Consider the following 17680-nt stretch of genomic DNA (forward strand, 5'->3'; position numbering starts at 1 on the left):
GAGATCAAAAAGATTTCTTGTTCAGTTCTGCCTCAAAGAATTTTGTATGAAAGCTTTGTACCTCTTCCAGGTTGCAATGAAGTTTTCCCACAGAATATTGGTTTCTCTATTCTTGATGAATAATTTCGACTAGCAAAAGTTCTTCATGCCTTTCCTGTTTTTTCATTTAAAATTTTAGCAAGGAATTGTTATTCTTTTATGCTGAAATTCAAGCAGTAAAGCACAAGGTGTGTTTTCAGAAGACATTGTTCTTGAGATCTGAGTGAATTATATATAAGTATTTTATTGTTTTCTGTTTCTCACAGCTTTTCCTGTGGTACTTTCCTTTTTTTTTAGATGAAATTTCACTACCCTGGATAACTTAATCTACAGTCAATAGCAATAGAGTGAATGTTCATACATTCTCTAAAGAATGCAATTTATGTTTAGAACATTTTTTTTCTCAGGGATTGCCTAAAATGCTGAGCTACAAAGTCATCCCAACTGACATATTTTCAAAAGAAACCATCTCAATTAATTGCAGTAGATAACTACTGCCAACCTCTAGAAAGGTGTCAGATCTATTTTTTTATTTGCTGTATTATTTTATTTATTTGCATAATTTCATAATCATGTCTGGCTCTACATGAGACTGGGCTTTCACTGCAGTTGTAGGAGATCAGAGGAGTTATATATGGAATTTGAACCAGAAGTTCAGATCAACTTTTGCATTGCTAATTGGAAAGCTGTTGCAAAGATCTTTCACTCCATCCCTAAGGATCACCTGTTTTCTCTGTTTCTCACCTTCCTTATTGCTATCCTTTCACATTTTCAGCCTGCAGAGAATCCTCTGAGCATCACCCCCCTTTATTTGTGACTGCACGCCTCAGAAAAGCGTCCTCAAAAGATGTCCAGGTTAACCCTGAGTAATAAATCATTTATCAGCCTAACACTGTTCACTGGTGTTTAACACGCCCTGTTTATCCTTCCTGTTTACTCAGGGCAGAACCGGAATTGTCCCCTGTGCCGTGCCATGGAGCTGTGAGGTCACTGTGTCGTGTAGGAGGTGAGAAACTTGGGGTTCAAAGTCGTAAAAGGAACGATAATTTTGGGGTTAAGGCGTGAACTAATATGACAAACTCCCAGGGAGTCCTCAGTGCCTATTTTGTGGAACGCCAGCGTGTTCCTGATTTGTGCTCGTTGCTCCTTTCCCTCCTGAGCTCTCGGGTATCCACTCTCCTCCCAGCCCCAAAGCTTTGGAGGACCCCAGGCTGTCACCTTCCCTCTTGCTGGACACCTGAGCCCCGATTTATGGGTTCAGCGTTCCTTCAGGGCGACACATTCTGCCATCAATTCACATTGTGATTGCTCCCAACTCAAGCTGCATTGTGATGCAAATGAGGGCGTCTATTTACTGCTTCCAAAACAGCCAACATCGTTACAGATTTTTCTAGAGGACATGAGAAGAGATGAAAGAACAACCTCATTTAATCAGCTTACACAAAGATTAGGCTGGAGGGGCTGCTATCCGTGTAACTTGCTGACATGAGTCCCCCGAGACGCTGGATCTGTCTGCATGCCGTGGGTACACACCGGAGACGAGCCCTTTCACAGCTAATCTCCTTCCAGAAGTCCTTCTCTAGGTAGGAGCAAGCTTAATGTTCTGCTTCCAGGCTTGTTTTATGTGTTCACACGGCAGTCTCCTCAGCTGCCTTTTCTCGAACTACCTTTTCCTCTTCCCTGGAGATGCTGGTGTCTCTTGATTAGACTGGATGCCACCTCCTGTCCTTGGAAAACCAATTACCTTCCCATAGGTGACTCAGCGTGGGTCTGGATCTGTCGGTAGCAGGGTTTCCTCTCCTGAACTTCCTGGTGATTCACCTTGTTATGTCTGCAAACATGTCTGATATGTACCTCTGAATGGGGTAATTACCCTGAGTTTATTAATAGCTTCGAAGATCAGGCACAACAATAAAACAAACCCCAAACCTCTGGGTGGATAGCATGTCTGACATGATTAGTTCCCATCTTCTTATGTGCTAAACATACTGGCAATAGATGTAATTAGGAAATTTGAACCCCTATGCCATTATCTACCATTGGTGTTTCCAATTAATCATTTAATCTTTTCATCCTTACTCCAGCTTGAGCATCTTGGAGCACAGGAAGACCGTTGAGTTAATAATATTCAACACTCAGAATCTTTATTAGTGTTTTGAATTAGAATTAAGCTGAAAATATAGGTAATGCAGAACTAGGAGCACTTGAAAGAAATAGCACTAAGGTTCTAATTGTATCATTCAGAACAGAGTTGTGACTATTTCACAACATATGATCTCACATAAAGGCTTTTTCTAGAGAGAAAAGCATCACTGAGGTGTGTGGAATCGATTCCCTCTTCAGCAGTTCAGTGGTGGGCACAGTGCCCAGACTAAATGAGCTTTTAAGGCCCCACACTTAGAGTGATGCATTATGTCATTTTTTTTTCTCTTTTTTAGTGCTTGATTGATTTGATTGTATTTATCAAATTAACAGAAATTGATTAGAAGTCCTCCATTTCAGGGAACTGCCAGAAAATAGGTGTATTAGTAGGGAGGAAAAATTCCTAGTGGTCTGGTCAGCAAGGGATAAATGACTTTGTGATTACAAAGAGAGAAAGGGGAAGAAGTCTGGGCTTGTGTTCCTATTCAGATTGGTTTAAATATATTCAGATAATGAACTTGCTGAACTACTAAACTGCTTTATTAGCCAAATTTACCTAAGGACAAGTTGGTTCAGCCACTGCAAGTGCTCAGGACTATTAAAGACCCCCTGATTTTAAGCTGATGCAGAGAGGGAAGCATTGCCCCTGAAAACAGGTGGCCAATTTATGGGGCCCAGCTGAGAAACCTGGTGAATGCCAGGCCTCCCCCTTAAAAGGGAACAGAGAAGAGGAGGAAGCAGGGTTGTGTAAAGGCAAAAGCAGGAGTGCAGCTTGCCCAGAGCACCTTTCTGCTCCTGCAAAACTCCTCGGTGCAGTTTGCAGTGCTGGGCCCCCTGGCCTGCTCCTGGGGTTGGTGAATAATGAGGGCATGAAAAACAGCCAGGTGGGCAAAATTCTGTGTAGAGAGTGTGATGGAAATAGGTATCCATTTTCAGGTATCCTCCAGAGAGCACTGCAGCAGAAAAACCTGGAGGATGTAATTTTCCTGTCCTTGCTGGAAAAGGACATGGTAATAGGAAAAAGAAAATTGTGTGGTTGTCTGCAGGAGAAACTAAGAGTTTTCACTACTGAAAGAGACTTTTCCCCCCATATTTCTTAAATAGACCTTTGGTGTCTGAATTCAAAGACAGGAGCAAAAAAACTATTAAGGAATTAGTTTGAATAACTGCCAGTATACTTAGATATAAAGTCATGTAGTAATAATCTGGTCATGCTGTTATTCAGGAGCTCTCTCTGGACTGAATGACTAATGAAAACAATTTCTGATTTAGATAATTGTAAATATTTCCCACCTGTATCTCCTAAATAGACTGTAGATTCCTGATCTGTTTTATTCTTGTCTGGGGACATATTTGATAGAGCACAAAAAATTAGGAAATATGGCTAAAATAGAACAGGTAGAAAAGCCATAGGAAGGTAACTGTCATGTAAAAATAGTCATCATAGTAAGATACAAATTAATTTATTTCATGTCTAATATTTTCTTATTAGGATTTGTTTCCATTTACAGAGGACAAGGCAGAAAGAGATTGATCAGACCCTTTCAGGAAAACCTATAAAACAATCTATTGGAACAATAGAGCTTTTTCATGTAGCTGCTTTTGGTTTTTTTAACCTTAGCTATTTCTCTGCTACCTAAAGAAATTATGCCTTTAAACTCCAGATAAACCTACAAATGGATCATATTTTTTCTGCATTTCTGTAAAAATAGCTGACAGTTCAGATAAATGACATTGGAGGAGCATAGCAGTAGCACTTTAATTAAAATTAAAGAGTGATGCACTAAGAGTTCCTTGCATTTAATTTTTTTTAATTGTATTTCGAGGTCAATAATGTGATTATTGATTATTATTGTGAAAGTGAACGTTTGACCCTCGTTTTTATTGATCTGTCTTTTCTAAATATTGATGGTGGGTATACGAAAAGAGCACCAAAATTTTGACTCGGGCTAGACAGGGGGATTCCAGAGTTCTTCTTCTATACTTACCTCATTCCACTGAATTATGGTTTTCTCTTTTATGCTCATGAGTGGCCACTTATTGACAGGGTTTTTTCCCCTCTCTCTTAGTGCACAAAAGGCTGTTCCTGCCCCAACGTGGCTGAGATGCAGAAGGACACAATACCAGGGATTTTGCCTCTTCCTCAGTTCAGGTAAGCAGAGCCTAACAGGCTCCATGATCTGTGAATGTATCCTGGGCTACTTGTGGCTCAACTTAACCTTAAACATTTCGAAAAATTCAGGTCTTTCATACGGTATAAAGGCAGGAAATGTGATGAAAATATTCCTTCTGTGTACTTGCAATCCTAAGGGCATATTTCTAGTGAAATATTTTACAAAACTTAGAGAAGTCTGAAAAATATATCCAATTTAATTTTTTTTTTAACATGCTGTAGCTGAAGATCTGGAATGTGGTTTCCCCCCTGCCCCCCTTTACAATAGACTTGTAATTCAAATGCTTTGGAGTGGAATTACTGTCAATATGCTGAATATTTTTTTCATTTAACTAACACGATTTTGAATTAATTTTGATGGAAATGGCAGGCCTAGGCCCAGGTTCTTGCCAATAAACTGCAGTTATGTATCCCTAGGATGGTTACTGTGTGAGTCAAAGTGTCTGAGGCAGTGCAGTTAACATCAGAAGAGGGGCTGTGTGAAGCACCCAGAATTAGCATAAAAAAATTGAAATGTATGAGGCTGCAATTACCATAACATCATAACGTGGAGACACCGCAATTGATATTGTAATGGCTTAGATGGCAATGGAATAAGTCAGTGAAACAACTTCAAATAAATGAATAAAGAATTTTAATGGCATCATATTGCTTGGCTCCAGAATGATAATATTTTAGGGGTGCTGAATCCACAGTTAGCTATTAAAAATGCTATAAAGAATGGCTGCAGTGCTTAGCTGCTCTTTCTCAGTGTTGGATGTTGTTTCTCAGTCTGTTGGATGTTGTCAGCTTTTTCTTTTTGGTTTGTTAACAAAGGAAAATTATTTTAAGGATAGGCACATAATAAATTTTATTTTATTTTTTTTTTCAAGTTGTTTACTCTGAAATGTTTTGACCCAGTGAAACTATAGTGTAAAACAACAAATATCATTAAAATAATCTCATCCACTAATTTAGGTAATCCCAAAATTAACCAAGTCCAAGAAAGTCAAACTTGTCTGGTAGAACAACCCCACCCAGTCCTGTGTTAGACAGTAAGAATGGCAGGAAGAAGACTTTGGGAGAAAGATGGAAAATTCTGATGTGACACCAGTGTATTCAGTATTTTTCAATGGCTGCCAGCACAGTTGTTTCTGAAAGGGTTGCCTTTCCTAACCTGATGTTGGGAGAGAAAAAAGGTTAATAAAAAAAGAAAGATAGAGGCATTCAAAGGACTGTATGCAAATGCATTCAAAAAGGAGGACTATGTAGTTGCATTTCATCAAGGTACTGCTAAACTTTCCACCCCAGAGGAGCTGTGTTTCACATTTTTAATTTTAATAGAATTCATCCCAGATTTCTAAAAAGCTGAGGGAAATCTCCATCAGCTGGCATTAAATTTTAATGTGAGTTGTAACAAAGTAAAAGCTTAGAAACTGCAGAAATAAGAGAGTCAGTAGGATGAAACCAGCTACTTATAGATTGGTTATGTTGCATCTATTCTAAACAGAAGAGTGAAAAGCCTCACGAGAAATTGAATTTAAAAAGACCTAAGCATAGGAGCGTAATCAATAACAGGAAAACTTTGAAATGATTCTGTAGCTGCTTAATAAAGTTACCTGCATGAAATAATAGAATTAGATTTCATAAAGGTATCAGCAGTATCAGATGGCTTTTCACTAATAAAATACTACAAAGCAATGTAATTAAGGCTTATGTTAAATAAATTAAGAATTAGCTGTTTGCCAGACTTCATAAAGTCCACGTCAATGGCAAAACATTGCTGAGTTCCAAAGGGAGGGAGGTTGTGCCTCGTGCTGCTCCACATTTCCATCATTCATCTCACAGCACGTTGTGTCATCTCTGGGAACATAAAAGGGGTGAAGGCCACACCTGCAGAGCAAAAGAGAGTTTTGGAAAGCAAACAAGCTTTGAAAGAGCTCTGGAACAGCTACTCAAGCTCAAAGCTTGGGAGTACCTGGAGAAAGGTGACTGTTTCACCACTGGCTCCCAGTGTAGCTCTGCTGACACTCCTGCAGCAGTGCCCTGTTCCTGCCTCTCAGGAGACCACTTCTAAACATGATTTATAAAAAGCTGGAGACAACACAGAAAGAAAGGCTTGAGCATCTTAATCTCTGTCATTGCAAAATGAGTAAATGAGAGTTGACTTCCTTGGGAGTGTAAAAGAGAAATAATGTCAGGCAGTAAAACACTCTTTAGTTGATCTTACCTAAGGATCAGTATTTAGGAGTTACAGTACACCTGTCTCAGACAGAGGAACACAACATTTTAAGGCTGGTGGTTAACATGTGGAATTAGGGGGTGTGGGGAAAGGAAAACTACCCAATAAAGCAGAAGCATTCTGCTTTTGCTGTCTTGCCAGGGCTTGGGTTCCTTTCTGAAGCATAAATTCTATCTAAATAGAAGGTATTGGTTTTAATGAAGTAATTTGTGATGTTTAGGGTGCTGTGATCTATAGGAGAGAAGGCAGCAAATAATCCAAAAATGCTGTCAGCTCTGAAAGGCTCTGACACTGTGCAAGTTGTGGTGGTTATTGCACTCTCAGTCCCCTGCTGATTAATTCCAGGTGTATTGTAGGTATGGACACTGCTGGATCTGTTGGAAAAAGGGGAAAAATACTGGCAGTGTCTTCAGCAGGTACAAATTCCATCTTCCTCTGTTGTGATACTTGCCTCTTTTTTTTTTTTCAAACCCGTGCTAAGGAGTTGGAACATGGCAATTCTTTATTTTGCTCAGTTCTCTTTGTCAGTTGCTGCACAAGGATGTAGAAATGTTTCATGTGAGGACAATACTCTTCTGTCAGAAAGCCAAGCGTGGTATCTGCTGCTTGCTTGGATCAGGGCATGATTTTTCTCCAAAAGAAAATAGTCTGTGTTTATTTTTTACTCCTTATATGCCAGATTCGCAGACGTTTTTATGATAATACAAATATCATAACAAACTCAGAAATGTTTTGACTATCTAAAAAAAATCCTGGTTGTTCAGCGTAATGTAAGGGACAAATAATATACGTGGAAGGAAAAAGTTTTACTTTTGAAAATTAAATAGAATTTTCTGAAGAAAATGAGCAGTTATTTGAGTGACACTGAGTGGATCAACATCATTATAATTTCAACCATTCTATTTTGAAACTCTTCGCTCATTTGCAATTCTGTATTTGCTTTGCAATTATAATAGTTTGCAATTCTGAGCTTTTAGTGACAAGCCTGAAAGTGTGCATATAACATAACCATAAAATTATGGCCTACTGATGTTTTAATACTCTAATATCAAATGGATGGACTTCTAAAAACTTCTTCTATGGCAACAGATTATTCTGAGTAAACAGAGAAAAATCAGATGAAGTTGAAATTTGTTGTAACAAGAGCAGAGTGTGTTCATACATTAGTAATGAACACATACACAAAAAGCTTGAGCTTAAGATTTTAATGACATCTGCAGCCAAAGAACTGTAAATATTTAAACCACCTCAGCTACCACATGTGCAGTTTATGATCCGAGTCTGTGGCAGAACCTCTCTGAGTTTAATAAGGTGGGAATGGACTCAAAGCATCAGCACCTTATCCACCAACATGCTGCACCTTTTGGTCTTTTCTGATATGGTGTAGGGATCACAGGCAAGTGGTTAACACTGAATTAAGACATATCCATCTTCTATTTTTCTCAGTAGCATTTCATTTTTCTTGAGCACAGAACAAGTATTGAGACAGAGTGTAGGAAGTCACCTCTGCTGCCTCTTCTGGTCCTCTTTTTCTTTAGCAGGCAAGGACCAGAAGTAAAGAGAAGGGCAGTGTTAACCGGGTGTTAGTTTGGCCAATATATTAAGGAGCTCTGACTTCACATATTAACCATAAATCCCACTGATAATGAGCATTGCAGAAGCTCTGAAATCCTTGCTCCATTTCCCTTGTTTGCTGTAGCTCATTGATTGGCAAATGGGGCAGGAGAGGCTTTAATTAAACTGTGCTTTAAATTAGTGCCGAATGGCTGGGCTCAAGGTGTGGTGTAAACTTCTTAAGCACACCTAACTCTTCCTCCAGCTAAACTAAGGGCAGAGAACCATTAATCCCACTAAATATTGTATGCACCTTTTTACAGATGGCAGCTGATAATGAAGTTAGGAATTCTCAACACCACTGTCTGACAAAGTGAGAATGCCTCTTTCTGCAGGAAGTGAGTGTGTGCCAGGGATGCTTCTGCTTAGACAATTACCAAGGCTGGGAATGTATTTTGCTCTTTCCTTCCCCCTGCCATGGGAGTGATCAAACAGCAATTGCAGCTCTACAGATTTCTACTAAATTGGCTGTGAACCTAAGCTCAAATTTTGAACCCAGCGCCCCAAATGCCTCTTCCAGCCTTTCAAAGTAAATTCTGCTTGATCTGACCTTTTTTTTCCCTTTCTAATTTGTTTCACAATGAACCTAAGAATACAGTTTTCATTCGCTGCAAATTGCAAGCAGAGTCAGAAATAATTTGTCCAGTGCAGAATCTATGGCTCAAATGGGATTAAACTATTCCAGTTATTAGACTGTATTACTGTCTTAACAGTGCCTCTAGTTCTCCATAGTCCTTAAAAAACAATCAAACCCACATGCTACAGATCCCAGATTAGTGAAGTTTTCCAGAGCTAGGAAAGAAAAACCCAAAACTCTTGAGAACGGCGTATAGAAGAACATTTTTATTAAATGTGCAAAAATCTAAATTGGAAAACGGGAATTTTCAAGTTTAAAAAAGCCTCTGCCAGTATAATTTTTTTTCATCTATATCATATAAAAGAATTATAGTTTTAAACTGTGGAGTGGAATGCATACAGAACCAAGGCTTTTTTTTTTCCTTTTTCCTCCTTTATTTATTTATTTATTTATTTATTTATTTATTTATTTATTTATTTATTTATTTATTTATTTATTTATTTATTTATTTATTTATTTATTTATTTATTTATTTATTTATTTATTTATTTATTTATTTATTTATTTATTTATTTATTTATTTATTTATTTATTTATTTATTTATTTATTTATTTATTTATTTATTTATTTATTTATTTATTTATTTATTTATTTATTTATTTATTTATTTATATATATATATATATATATATATATATATATATATATATATATATATATATATATATATATATATATATATATATATATATATATATATATATATATATGATCTGGGCCTCAGCAAATACTTTCCAAAGAACCACAAACATTGAGGTTTTAATAATAAATGCAGCATTTTGTCACTTCCAAGAGTCACTTCTCCACATCAGAAGCACCCATCTCCAAGAAGCCTTATTACTGTTGCTATTGTTTTCTTTTCATTGTTTGCTCCTTGGCACGTTGCCTTAAGGTCTGACATTGATATAGATCAGCATCAAACCCTTCCTTTTATAAATTAAAAGTAAGAACCAAAGTTTACAGGCCCTCCTCACTGTTTATGTACTAGACTGTCTCTCTCTGCATATGTATATATATATATCTCATTACAGAATACATGCTGGAGAGATTAGATTGGTTTTCAGCTGATTGCATTATACTAATTTCTAACAATGCTGTTGTATTTTGATTTTTGCCTGTCTAATCAGGGAAGGAGGTTTTCAGTGAAAATAACTGCTGAGAAGGCTCAGATCTATACATAGAATTTACATAAGTCTACGAAGTAGAGGGGATTGGAAAATTTTGACAGGCGTTTTCTTTTGGGAAATGCAAATGTTGTCAAAACTGGAACATTTAATGAAAATATTTTCTGTCTGAAATATCCACTTCAAAATGAAAAAAAAAAAGAAGATATATAAAGACATTATTTCTATTCAGCTGTTTCAATTCAGTAACTCAAAGGAATTATGGATTTTTTTGCTTAGGAATAGTTTGAGAGTTAACTTTTCCCAATATCTCTTGCAACGAGACTACAATTCCATAGGGTTCAAACAAGCCATTTCTGCCAGTGCATCCCATTTACTATAGTGTTGCTTTAGAGTAAACTTTGGATTGACTCTAGTATCAGGAACAGTTGACATATGAGAGAAATGTCCCAGTGGATTCAGGTGTTAATGCATTGAAAGGGACTGACCTTAACTGTGAGCTCCACTGTCAGAACCAAGGATGTAGATGATTTAAAGATGCTGATCTTGCAAATGTCCCGGGTTAAAAATTACATGATTAAGAGATTTTGCTCACTGGATGTAGTTTGCCATCATTCCCACCGTGCAGCTCCCTGATATCTCCCCCTCAAAGAAAAAGTCTTTTTGCTAAACCTGCACATTCTCTTCCGGAAAAACAGTTTTGGCCACAGCACCATCATTAACTCCTAACTCAGAATGTTTCTAAGGCTGACAAAATCCTGGCAGTCACTAACTTTACTGAAAGGGTGGTGCTTTAGCTGTAATTAAAAGCTTGACTGTTCTTACTTATAATTTCCAGACTCTTTTGTAAGACATTTCTTCTTAAATACAGTAGTTTTTTTACCGCAGCATAACTTTGCTAGCTCCAGGTGCTGTGGGGATTTCTTTTGGTGCTAAGCACAGTATCTACACAGAATGACAATGAAAATATCATTTTCCATGTAATTCCAAGGAGCTGAGAGTGTCTCAATACTGAGAGGCAGTGATGCAAAGCACTTTGGATCTAAATAGACAGGGGCTGAAGGGGGAGAGGATTAACTGATTTGCACAGACTCACATAACACGTTAGTGACAGAGCCAGTGCTTGTGACCCAGTTCTTTCAGGTTTGGAGCCAGAGCCCCTCATTGCCAGACCTCAGTGCCTTCCACGATCACCAAAGTGGGCACAAGTGAGTTGTTTGGACAACTGGGTTTTGACTGATGTCACAGCTCTGCTCTATCAGGCTTCACAGTCATCCACTGCAACAAGTCACCAGCTCTGCAGTTCCACACTGCTCCTAACTCCATCAGAAAGGAGCAGGAGATGCTGCTGCTGGAAGTGACAGCAGATTTTGCTGAGGAGAACATCAAAGGGCCAACTTTTTGTTGCCAGTGCAAGTACACAGAGAAAATAAAAAAGTGGATAATAATGGATAATGCACAGTGAGCCCATTTATTTTGTGTTACATAGTATCTCAGTACAAAAAAGCCTTTGGGAATCGTTTTAATGCAACTTTTCAGTTCAATTTTGTGCCCTGTTGATTACAGTTAGCCAGGATAGACAAACACTATCACAATTCATAAATTTATCATTGTACATCTGATCCCAGCGTTGATAAAATTTGACATTCTATTCTGAGCATAGTTCTGCTGCAGCTGCTGGAATTTTGGGGGGATGCTGGGGGGTGCAGACAGAGAATATGCTCTTACAACACCCTTGGTTGAACAGCTCCAACTTTCAACAGCCTTTCATTTAAGGGTGGCTCACATCAAATTTGGGTTCTGGCCCTTTTGCAGTCACCAGGACAGCATTAGAATACAACCTTTATGCACAGCTGGCAGACTGAAAGTCTGTTTTCACTTGTGACCTCTCCAATTTTATATGAAATTTCACATCATGTTATGGAGCATCTTATCACGAGGGTATCTGAATACCTCTGTGAATGCAGTTTTTGTTATTTATTCCTCAGCATGACAGTTATTTATATTACAGTGATAAAAGACTAAACTTGGTTCCCTGACAGGAGAGGGCATCTTGATTGATGGATTTTGCAGCATGAGTCAATCAGTCAGTTTGTTTTTGAAATTTTATTTTTTTTCTTGCAGGAGAGAACAAATTTAAACAAAGAAATGGACTATATGAAGAGGTGATATGACTATCAATTTAAAATGGAATTAATTTTTAATTGAAGCAAAATATGCAAATTCTAGTGCAGCATAATTTTTTTTCAGACTTGTTTTGGGACTTTTTTGTCTCTGAACGCGTTTGAGATGGAAGAAATTAAAATTGGCAGCTATAATTATCTGGAAAACCAGAAGCATCTTTGAATTTAGATTTGTGTTTTCTTCCTGAATATGTCTTTAATGGTTTTCTGATCTTGCTTTTGATGGCAGTATCCTTTTTTCTACTATTGTAACCAAAATATCATTTACTAAAATATTTGACTGACTACCAAAAACATTCTTTTTAATGATAGAAAGGAAGAAAAATAGCCCATAAACATTATTATTCTTTTCCATGACAGTTTTGGACAGTTAGCATAAAAATTTAGCAATAGATGATGGCTGGAAACAGAATTACCACCCAGGTGGATGAATGCCAAATTTGCTGGTATTCAGAAACACTGAAAGCAACAAACTCCATTTACTTAAGACTTATTTCAGCACTAACAGGAATAAATTTGAGGGAAATCCCAAGTGAAATCAGTTTGAATAAAAAGATGAAGCTAAAAAAAAAATGCTGGTACAGGTTAGACTTTGTTTAAGAGGAATGTGTTACATGAACAGGAAGCCCAATAGCTGTGGGAAGTGGAAGAAGTCGAAAGGAAAATAAAGTATCATATTGGAGAAAAAAGAACACCCATAGAAATGGGGAAAATAAAGAAAAAACAGTATAAATTAGATGTGTTGGTACTCAGAACACTGATAAGGTTAAAAGCTCAGGGGAAAACCTCAGCAGGGAGTTTGTCATCTTTGGTGACATTATTCCTGTGGCTGTTCATAACTAATAGCAGCATATTCAGGTATTACTGTAGGTAATAGTAGCAGTAAATATTGTAGGAGTTCTCTGCTGCTGCTTGAAGTGGAATTAGTGGTTCTACATCTGCTTTTCTATGAGCATCTGTTTGACTCTTTTTCAGAAAACTTTATAAATTGGATTAATTTCTCAGAGTCTTTAATAGAGCTGTCATATTTTAGGTTTGTACCCTAAATAATAAGACTCCGTGGTTATCTAAGTAATATTTAAAAAATAATATGGTCTAGTCAGACCTCATTTTTACCAGGTTTTGGGGGAAAAATGGAGATGTTTTCCTATTTGCTGCCTTCTGTGTCTCAATCACTCTCTAAGCTTGAAATTATTAACTCGTATTTGCTGACACTGAACTACATTCTATGAATTGTAAATTAGCAACATATTTCAGGATTGGGCTCCCATTCCTTAACAGTCCTTACTTTATTTCTATTCTTTCCTTAAATACTTAGAAACTTTTGTGCAGAAATCTACAATATCATGGATCTTCTATATTCCGTTTGAGTTAAAGCTCCTGGTTTCCAGTAATTTAAATTAATTACTTTTTTTTCCTTAAACGCTTTACTTTTCATCTACCACCTTAAACTTATTTAAACCATTATTCATGAGACAGCTTTAGGGGAACCACAATATAGTTTTAGATGAACAGATTTTGATTTCCAGAGTCGGAGCCACACAACCTGTTAGGTACTATCTTAGAAAAAGCAGGGATCACACTTTGTTTGTATTTACTAAAATGCAAGGAAAAAATGAAACATGGTCATTGCCTTTCTTGGAGTATATTCTTGGGGTACATGCAGAGAAATGAATAAAATCCAGGCCTTCTGCACTGTGGGAGAGCAGGGAATAGCAGAGCCTAAATCCAGGAGGGGGATGATGGGGTTCTCTCTCTGCTTCCCAGGCTGTGCTGGGACATTGCATTGAAGGCTCTGGCACAATTCCAGTGCTGAAAACAGCCACCAAAATACTTTCGGAGCCCTGAGCATCAGAGGAATTTTCTTAGGATGTCTTTGAAGATGTGACTTGTAGATAGCTTTGCGTTAAAAGCGGATCTCTTCGTATTTGATCATTCTGGGAACAACGAGCGTTCCCGCAAGGCTGCCGGCGGCAGAGCGGGTCAGACGTGCGGTGTCCCCCGGCTTTGGCTGTGTGATCCCGGGCGAGATACATCTGGTAGGTGCGAGATAAGGATCCTCGCCGCTTGTTGAGCGCTGACAAATTGCCGCGCATCGCTCGGTGGGTTTGAGCTGAGTCCTGCTGCCACCTTCTGGCGTTCGCTCCTCGGTCGGCCCGGGCTGGAGGGGACGTTCTATCACAGGCCGTGTCTTCAGGAGCTCCTGCTTTGCAGCGGGGACACAGGTCGGCGTCCAAGGGGGGGATAAAGTCGTGAGTGGCGGTAAACGACTGCCAAAACTGTACTTGTATTAACCCAAAGGTCTTCCTTACCTCATAGAGAGGAAAGAGCTCTCTTTGAGCTGCAGCCAAAAACAAAGGGGTATGTAATAAAATTAGACTAGGTATTAGTATTGCCTGGGATTTTCCATTGCCCTGTTATATCTTTTACGTATCTTGCATGTAAGTAGAGAACATAAAAGAATCCTTTTATTTCAGCAGTTTGTCTGGTTTGATTCATAACCATCATTATAACAACCCTGTCTTGTGCTTCAGCTTATTAAAACAGCCAGGTTGTTCTTGAGTGGTTTTGGGGGCTATCTTTTGTGGGTTTATCTTTTTTTTACTTTTTTTTTTTTAATAGTTTGTTGTTCACAGGCAACAGATATTCTGTGAATTAATCCATGTCCTTGATCCCAAATGGTGGATGAAAACTTGGCTTGCCCAGGTTAGGCTGCAGGTGCTCCAAGCTCTCTGCTGGAAAGGCAGAGCATCATCCCCAGTTCCTTCCCAGAGAACAGATGGTGCATCACCTTGCCTTGTTTACCCTCTCCATCACTTTCTGAATCACCAGGTTGCAGTTTCTGGACCTACTTTAGTTGCACAGAGGATCTTGTACTCCCTCCAAAAGGTACAACACACGTTTTGAGGCAAAGGGAGACAGCAGGAGGGATCAGAGGCTGATGTAACTGCAGAAACTGTCACTGAAAACTGCATTAATTTATACCCACAGAAAATATTGCCTAGTGCTAGTCCAGACTTTGAGGCAGGCTTTGATTTCCTGCTGGTATCAGGGTGAACTTCTTCAGAGGCAAGAAATGGGATGAAAGTATTCATTATTCTCACTGGTGTCAGGTCAGAGGATCAGGGTGGAGGGATCTCTGAAGGCATCAATTCTTACCAGTAAGGCTTTAAATATGAACTCAAACCAACATCTCTGCAGCAAACTTTTTGTGGAAAAAAAGGAATGTGGTATAAATTTAAGATGTAAATCTGTCATCCTACCTTACCCCTCTATAGCTTATGAATTGCTGATTTGTCAGTGGTTGGCTCAAGCTTAAAAGCATAAATGTGTGTTTTGGTGGTCAGGTAGTTTAGTAACTGATTCTGAATGTTTCATCACAAAGCCTAAATGAAATGCTACAGTATTATCATGATGGATAAATCCAGTGCTGGGTCAAAGACTGGTCTGACAGGGTGAATGAAATAAGTAAGTAGCATCTGTTCCTTATATCTCCACTCTGGGATGGGGAAGGGGAGGATTGTGAAGAGGTGGAGACTGCACTTTGGTTTTAGCATGCTCTGGGAAAAGGACAGGGTGGATTAATGTATTAATCCATGTATTAATTAATGTAAAGCATATGTATTTATCCTAGTATTACATAATTGCACTACTTCATTGCAGAGAAGTAAATCACCTTACTTATCCAGCTTTCTCCAGGAGTTAGAGCACTGTCTGATCTGAGAAAACCCCAATCATTTGTGTAAGGGAGACACAACCAAGCAGAATCTGTGTGTTGTTCTGCAGCAAATCATTATAATTAAAGAAATTTCTTATCCCTTTGAAGTTAAGGCCATACCAAAATACTTATAAATTAAGTTTCTGTAATTTTAACTTTGAATACACCAGGGAGAACCTTTGAATTTTGGGCCAGCATCTGGTTTAATTCAGGGCTAGCACCTGTTGGTTTACTGCTGCTGTGGTTAAATTAATCCTGCTGACTGTACAGAAAGAGTTGTAGCTGTGGTGTGTAGAAGTGAGCCTTCCCCAGGCTCTGCTTGGGGCTACACATGGGAATACTGTCACTTCTGACATGCCAGAGGCACATTTTGCTTGGCATTCCTGAGACATTCAGCAGTGACATGTCTAACTTGATTTTAAAAGTGCCTTTCTGACATGGAAGCAAATGGTTTCCCTGCTTTTCCTCAGGACTGTGCAACGAGAAGGATAGTTGGGAGGTAATTCCAAATTTCTCTGGCTCCTGCTTCCCTAAATTAAGGTTCTGATGCTTTGCAGAGGAGCGTGGTCTCCTCTTGAGTAGTCAGAAAGTCTCTATGTGCTTTATACTGCAGAGCACTTGCAGCGTGGGTTGGATTTCTTTGGAGAGATCTTGTCTGACTGAAGAAGCAAATGTTCTGATGTCATGTCTCATTCTTTCTTTGCCATTGTCCTTTGTCACCCATTATGTGACAAATATAAAAACCAAGGTTTATCTTGTTTCCACATCATGATTTCACAATTAATCTTTATATTTCAGCTCTGTTTATATGGCTCCAATGAAGCAGGTTCTTTCCGTGCATTGTCTCGATGATTAATGCTTGTTGTTGAAAAAAACAGATGTAACTTAATGTTAAAGGTGCAAATAATTTCCAGCCTGCAATTATAGTGAATTAGTTTGACCATTAATATCTTCCAAATTGAATTACCCCGTGTATGAGGTCACTGGTAGTTGCTACAACTCATACCTGCCCATATGTGTCTGTCTGTTATTTTAACCTACTCATTGTTGAGTCCAAAGACATAATTGATGTCACAAAATGAGGTCTGTTACGCTTTAGTGGTTATTATTAATTACTGGGATTATTGGACACCTGACTGCTCCATCCCTGTGTGTGCAGCTGCTCAGGAAATATCCTCTAAGACTGGGAGGAACTGAGCGGTTCAGACCCAGGGTTTTGCTGTTCCTTTAATGGCAATATTTTCTTTCCTAAGATCCTTTTGGTCATTCCTTTGAATACACCTTAAAATCTTGTTATATGGTGCAAGCAAACACAAACAAACCCATAGCAGATAAGTAAATTCCCTTGATTCACTTTATCTCCAATTTTATTATTGCTGCTAATAATGAGGCGCTTCAGGCAGGAAATTCCACATATTCCAACTTAATGGCTTGTTTCAACCAGGTAGGCATATTCTACTGAATACTACTCAGTGAAATTTGTTCTTTAAAAGAAATATGCAATTTGTTACAAATGGTAGCAGTTCATCCTCTGAAATTTAAGCTGTTTCGGAATGGTGGCAATAAGGGTATTGTAAGAGTTTAAGGTATTTTTAGAAAGTAAGGACTCTGTTTGTGGTGAACAAGGTTTGTCTGATCAACTCTTAAGGGAAACTTTCACCAATGGATAGTTAAAAAAAAGAAGAAATATAGTCCAATTTAAACAAAGAACTGACTGTTTCGGAGAGATGCTCTTTCTAATTTCTACTGTGAGCTTTTTCTTTTTTACTCTATTGCTTTGAAAGGCAAGGACTCCTGACTTTTATCCTTCCTAAAATACCTCAGGGCA

The 17680-nt window shown here is 38.3% G+C and overlaps 1 long non-coding RNA gene across 1 annotated transcript; it reads left to right on the forward strand.

The window, feature by feature from the left end:
• The first annotated feature begins 413 nt into the window (after positions 1 to 413).
• Positions 414 to 4487, forward strand: LOC135408547 (uncharacterized). Its single transcript, XR_010427680.1, has 4 exons — positions 414 to 894; positions 981 to 1045; positions 1424 to 1622; positions 4251 to 4487. It is a non-coding gene; the product is annotated as an uncharacterized LOC135408547 (long non-coding RNA).
• The last annotated feature ends 13193 nt before the right edge of the window (positions 4488 to 17680 follow it).

Source organism: Pseudopipra pipra, unplaced genomic scaffold, assembly GCF_036250125.1.
Source record: "Pseudopipra pipra isolate bDixPip1 unplaced genomic scaffold, bDixPip1.hap1 HAP1_SCAFFOLD_519, whole genome shotgun sequence".
NCBI classification, from domain to species: domain Eukaryota; kingdom Metazoa; phylum Chordata; class Aves; order Passeriformes; family Pipridae; genus Pseudopipra; species Pseudopipra pipra.